Source organism: Doryrhamphus excisus, chromosome 4 (genome assembly GCF_030265055.1).
Source record: "Doryrhamphus excisus isolate RoL2022-K1 chromosome 4, RoL_Dexc_1.0, whole genome shotgun sequence".
Lineage (NCBI taxonomy): Eukaryota > Metazoa > Chordata > Actinopteri > Syngnathiformes > Syngnathidae > Doryrhamphus > Doryrhamphus excisus.
In genome coordinates, this window is record NC_080469.1 from 11,303,414 (window position 1) to 11,308,365 (window position 4,952).

Consider the following 4,952-nt stretch of genomic DNA (forward strand, 5'->3'; position numbering starts at 1 on the left):
AAATGTCTCATACCATACAGTAAGGTGCATTTCAATGATGACTGTGGCATTTTTTGCCAAACAACTCCAACAACAGCTTACAACCAGCACTGTAACATGTAAAAGGTGATGCTACTGCAGTCTGAACAGTCAGGTGGCATAAAATGCAACCTATACTGTATGTCATCGAAAGGCATGTTTCGCTGTGCTTACCGAGACTTGGATAAAGGTACTCATTGATGTAGGCAAAGGCTCTTCTTGTCATCTGGAAATTATTTCTAAAAAGTATCACTGAAGTGGCTCATGGCAGTGTCCCAGCAGTGACATCGACTGCGCCGACATCCACCCACACACTCCTCCAACAGATGTCGCAGCAAGTTCTCCACCAACTGCCTTAGCCACAATTCTTGCCCTTTTTCTTCTTGATCTGCTACACAGGATCATTTGGGTGAGAAAATATTGACTCGCGTTGCACAAAATTCTTGGGATTGCCACAAGTGTGCCGAGCAGAGCATGCACACAGCAGCAATCTTTACTGTAAACACATGGCAATGCTTGTGATGTTGTGCTTTTGCACATCTCTCCCCAGACACTTTGCATTCACATTTGTCACATTTGTTGCATGTGACCATGGAGAAAAATCAGATTTTAACACAAAATGTAGACAATTGTCACAGCGTGAAGGACTTGCACTTGCTGACTTGCTCTCACCTCTGCCACATAACGAGGAAGCAGATTATCCAAACGCAGATAAGAGTAATGTTTCATCAAAAAAAAGAGATTAGTGCCTTGCTCAAAAACACCTCAACAATGTTCAAGACACTGACATCACTTGCTAGCAGCTCTTTCAAAACCCACACATTCCTCTTATTTAACACTTGCTGCGCCTACCTTTTTACGCTTGTCCACATCCAACTCCTCTCATTTCTTGACTGGAAAATAATGTCTCGTTTTTCTACAGTGTGGAAGTGAAATTGTCATTTGCCTCGGGTGCAATTCTGCTGACAGTGATCATTTTAATCCTGCCAAAAACATTCATTTGAATGCATGTAAGAGGCTGCTTTCAAAGAAAAACACTGAAAAACGTTTTATCAGTCTGAATAGATGAGCTGTATGGATAATAGAAAATGGCATCAACAAACAGTAGAGAAAGCATTTCAACATACCTTCTGGTACTGCATCTGTCCAGCGCAGACGTGTTGTTGCTAGCTTTTTGCTAGCTTTCTTTTAAATCACAACATTTTTTTCAAAGGAAAAAAAAATGTGCCCATTATTTACAATCATTATGTCAAACATGAACACATATATCGTTCCCTTTTCTGTGTGTTCTACCAAGAGAAAACAAGTGAATATGAGCTAGCAAACAATGCACTTTATAGGGAGGTACCTACTTATTTTTATGCTGTAGCCCTAACAAATATAAAGGAAGTAGCGTACACTCCTGGGCTTTTATGTAAAATCAATGTGCCTAGGGAAGAAGCTTCCATAGTGGTTTAAATCATCAAAATATGGACTACTTTAAATCACACCACAGATTTTCAATAATATTCATGTCTCACCTTTAGATGTGGAGATTTGCTTTGAAATAAGTAAGTACTTTTCAGACAGTGTTGAGTGCTCATTTTAAAAACGTTGTTGGTTCTTAGGTAAAATTTAAAAACAGAATGCACAATAAAACACACTTTCTTCTGAGGTGTATCTTTTCGGGGGAATGTGCGGCTATAAGAATTTATGGCTGATGCAGATAGACAAACACCGGCCACCCCTCCCTTTTTCGAGCTCTTCCAATCATCAGTCAGAACTTAGCCATGGTACTGTCAAGGTCCGGAGAATTTTCACTCTTATTTTCACATTTTCACTCTGGTGTTAAAATAATCTTCAAAAATTGAAGAATTGAGGAACCACATGCGGCCCCAGAGCCTTAGGTTATCAACCCCTGGACTCGTCCATTGGCTTTCTGACCAGGCTACAACTGTATTGGTGCTCATTCTACTTTACCTTCACCTGTAATTCAGTTTTTGGTTAAATTATTCAAAATTGCTCCATAATTCATCATATACTTGTTTATGCATGACTTGGTGCCCAGGGGTGTAGTTTGTTGTTTTTCCTTTCCAGCCTGGAATATTCCCGACAAACTGTAGACTGAAGGCATGGGGTGTAAATGTTAAATGGAGCTACTCTAAGTTTTAGTTGTTTCTCAGATGGAATACTTAAACTGAAAACTGCAAAAGGCAGGAGTGGTTGTAATAGTTTCTTTTCTTTTTTTTATTGATTGCAATTATAGACTTGTAGAAAAAAGCAGATAAAGCACTGGTTACCACAGAGAATACACTATTAATTACATTTCTGTTTGCTTTGTTGGCAGCTTTTCACACCAACATAAAATTACATTAATTTGTGTTACAACAAACAACATTCATACAGATTTACTTCAATCTCATAACATAATGACTTCATCCCTGTACGTATGTCCACCTAAAGAAAAATGAAGCATGAAAGAATGAACTCAACCCTCTCTAGGAAATCAATAATTGACAATAAAAAAGTAAATAAATAAATAAAAAAACACTAAACTCCTGGCCTCTGGGCTTTTGGATTGCAGGTGTGGATATTATTGTGTCATAGGGTTGTGATCTTACAATATAACCCTCAGAACTGTCCATAAATCTAAATGGGGGTGATGACTTCCCTGCAGGTTTTAAAACTACAGTAGCTTCAGTAAAACTGATCTTATTTTTATGTAACTTGTTTTTACTCATGTGAAACACCTTGGGCACCATTAGGATGTTTTAAGGTGCTATATAAATACACTTTTATTTGATTTTTGATTTAACATCATTATTGCTAGAAAGATTCTAAGATTCTAACTGATATCTAATTTTCATTCCAATATCAGCTAATAATATCAGTTGGATGATCAAAGAAAAACTTCAGTAAAAATTAAAACCAGCAAATTAATTTCTGCGGTCTCACAGGCACGTATGGATTTGGAGGAAACAGACAGGAAGCAACCTCCTCACTCGAAGGTCCACCGGGCCCGACCTCAACATGACATTCTTATGAGGGGAACATTTTTCATTTTCTATCAAACATCAGTGTGTCATGAACTGTGCACTGGAGATATTTGATCAAAGAGAATGCTACATATTTTAGACTCCTCTGTGATTTGTCGAAAAAACAGAACACAGTTTGAATCTTTTTAATGTTGGAAATTATGAAATTGAATGTTCCTAAAGTTGCACAATTTGGAATTTGACTATTGCCTTCAAAAATATGCCTTTAAAGTTGCTCAATCCATTTACTTCAAACCTTAGTCAAGAATACATATTTAACAGTTTTTCAGCTGGTCTGATTTTGATCCGGTCTGTAATATCTTTGGAAACACATTTACAAAAACACATTGAGGCAATCATTAAATATTGAAATGAAATGTGCCAATAAAAATGTGCAGAGAACACGCTGGCAGGAATCAATACATCATAGGAATAGCATGGGGGAGGAAATATCTGTCTCTCCTTACCTGTTTTTGTGCCATTGCCAGCAGACACACAGCACAAGCTGTGATCAATCTGCTTAGGGCTGCTGGGACATGTTGCACCTGGCAACTGTGAGGCGTCAGCCATCGCTCAAATCTGAGCTCAGGGCCGGCACTCTGCCGACGTGCCTGGCCTCTGTCCCTCAACATGAAATCGGGCGTTTTGAAATATTAAGCAGAAGCAGGGAAAGGAGCATAGAATTTCACCTTTACACATGTCAAATACACTGAATGGTACAGACCCATGCCTTGTGATAAGCACTTCCTGTGACTTTTAGTGCAGTAATCCATGACATTTAACTACCTACTAGGTAGGGGTGTAACGATTGGTTTTAAAGGGATAGTACGGATTTTTTGACATGAAGTTCCATGACCCCCATAAGCAGTAGTTCCAGCTAGTTGCTGGGGACAGTTAAGTAAAGAGTTTGGCATCTCAAAACAATATGGAACTACTTTTTTCAGCACCCAAAACCGACCAGAACTCGGCTCAGGACACAAAGTGGGGAGTGAGTAAACGCAGCATCCTTCTACCAATATATCTCCGAGGCCTCAAACGTGTAATGTCCCTCTGATGTACTCGTTCCTGATCCTATCCATCCTGGTCACTCCCAATGAGAACCTCAGCATCCTCATCTCTGCTACCTCCAGTTCTGCTTCCTGTCTTTTCCTCAGTGGCAATGTCTCTAGACCAGGGGTCTCAAACTCAATTTACTTGGGGGCCACTGGAGCTCGGGTCTGGGTGAGACTGGGCCGCATCAGGTTTAAAAAAAAAAAAAAAAAAAAACGCATTTATTAAGAACAAAAAATTTTAAAAAACTTCGCTTTGGTTCCAATTTTCTACAAGAAAAGCTCTGATAAAACATTCCACTGTTCTCAAATATCTTACTTTTTATTTTCTGCACAAAATAAGATGAAAAATAAATAAACAAATCAAGAATAAAGAAAATCAATCAATCAGTAATAAATAAATAAATATAATACTAATAATAAAACGGCAAATAATAAAAACTTAAGAAACCACATATAGTTGGTGGGTAGACAAATTATTTTTTTCAGATTAAAATTAACAAAGCATTATTAGAGCCCTGTAGACATGACAAAACACGACTATAGTCACATTTACACTCTTTTTATTTACAACATATTGCGCAACTGCAGGGTCTTGAGACACATGCTAACTCGCAAACTAGAGAGCTAGCAACCTAAACGGTAGCCTTCAAATTATTTCCTTTAAACTTAAATAGCCAAAAACTTACCACTTCCACACAGATAGGGAGGATAACTATTTATTATTAATTATAACAGTTATTTAACCTTTAACATGAACATTAATCAAACATAATAATTTTTTCTGGGTACATGATACCATACAGCATCCATATCAAACTTGCGTGGGCCGCACTAACATTAAACTTTCATATCAAGGCGGGGGCCTCAA

At 38.0% G+C, this 4,952-nt stretch overlaps 1 long non-coding RNA gene across 1 annotated transcript; it reads right to left on the reverse strand.

Moving 5' to 3' along the window:
• Positions 1–870: 870 nt before the first annotated feature.
• Positions 871–1,617, reverse strand: LOC131127695 (uncharacterized). Its single transcript, XR_009129551.1, has 3 exons — positions 1,539–1,617; positions 1,146–1,203; positions 871–1,001 (listed from the first exon to the last, which is right to left on the reverse strand). It is a non-coding gene; the product is annotated as an uncharacterized LOC131127695 (long non-coding RNA).
• Between the last annotated feature and the right edge of the window lie 3,335 nt (positions 1,618–4,952).